Raw genomic sequence first — 1736 nt, 5'->3', positions numbered from 1 at the left:
CGCAACGGAGCCCCGGAGGCCGAGGGCTGCGGCGGGAGGGAGAGGGGCGGCGCCGCAGGAAGTGACGCCGCCGCCGTTGCCTGGACACCGGCATGTTTGGGCGGCGGGCGAAGGGCTGCCCCGTGGGCCGAGCCCGCCCCTCGGGAGACGGGGCGGGGGGGGGGGGGGCGGCCGTCCCCTCCTCGGCCCCGCGGGAGGGGGATTAGGCAGGACCGACACGGGGGACGGTTCCCTGTCTCGTTCCTGAGGCGACCTCAGGGGGGACGGATGGCGGGGGGGGGGCGCTGCCTCGGGCCCACGACCCTGCCTCGGGCCCTGCCTCGGCCCTGCACCCCTGCCCTCAGCCCTGCACCCCTGCCCTCAGCCCTGCACCCCTGCCCTCAGCCCTGCACCCCTGGCGAGGCCAACTGACCCTGCCGGGCGTTTCGCCGTTTCCATTTGATGCAAAAGCAGTCAGACTAACGGTAAATTTAGGTTCTCACCTCTCCTGAGGCAGAGCATGGGATACTCTGATGTGCCAGCGTGACGTACTGAGAATTTCGGATGCTTCCCCGCATCCCTTGCGCTGGTGGCCAGATCTGCTCGGCCTTAGCCGTCGTTCAGGTACGTTTTTTCCCTTCAGCTACGGCCAGATGAGAGCAGAGAAGCTTTAAAACCGACAGCACAAGAGATGCACCTGTGAGAAAGAAATGCTGTTGGGAAAAGAGCCTCAGATACCCCATCGCATGAGGCAGCGGAGCCCGTCCTGGAGGGACATTGCCCTGAACATGCTGTGCCTCCCAGTGACACCCAAAGCAGGTTTTATGTAGTTTATAAATGGTTAAACTGTAGAGAATCTTCTTTCAGAGGAGAAATGTAGCTATTTTAGGAACCACCCCAAATGGTTTCAAGGACTTAGTAAGATAGGAAAGGATGTCTGTGGCCTGAGAACGTGGTGACCTAAGACAGGGATGCAATAAATATGGACATAGTCTGACAAACAGGTGGTAGCAGGGAGATCATTAGTTTTAATGAGCAATTAAGCAGTTAGAATGTTTTGCCAACATGAAAAGTGAGCCAAAGGACAGGTGAAGAAGATGAAGATTGAGGAAGAAATGACCCTCACTCAAAAGGAGAACCACCAGAAGGCACGACAGCAACGCATGCCCAAAAGCTTATGATAACATGTAAATGAATTCTGGGAAGTGTAATGAATATGCTAATGTTTTCTTGGCATTAAATTGAATATGTATCCCCGTTGTGTAGAAATTTAATTTGACAACAGTATTGGGGGCGCACAATAGGAGGAGCGATCCCCTGTGCACCCGGCGCCGCAATAAAGAATGCCTGCGTTCTGAACTTTAAATTGAGTCTTAGAAAGTTTTATCTGCCCGTTTGCGGTGACAGCAGGAGCTGTGCCGCCTTAGCCAACACATATATAGCCAATATATATATATATAGCCAATACATACATATACTAGATATGTATTTATAGGAGCAAGCGGGTATGCACTCTCTCTAGACCTTGACTCGCATTCCTCCTAGTCTCAGGTAACAGAGGAATTTCCTAACAGACTACACATTCAATATTGATTTAAATAGATCCGTTATCTTGTCTGGGAATGAAAACAAAGGAGAATCTAATAACAGAATCAGTTTTAAATTATCATGATTAATGCAGGAGAAGGAATATGCACTGCATTCGGTAAGATCAGAGTTTGTATTTTGTTTAGGTTTTTATTTTACATATTCAGTTA

The sequence above is a fragment of the Numenius arquata genome, chromosome 3 (genome assembly GCF_964106895.1).
Source record: "Numenius arquata chromosome 3, bNumArq3.hap1.1, whole genome shotgun sequence".
In the NCBI taxonomy this organism is placed as follows: domain Eukaryota; kingdom Metazoa; phylum Chordata; class Aves; order Charadriiformes; family Scolopacidae; genus Numenius; species Numenius arquata.
Note: the sequence above shows the minus strand (reverse complement) of the source record.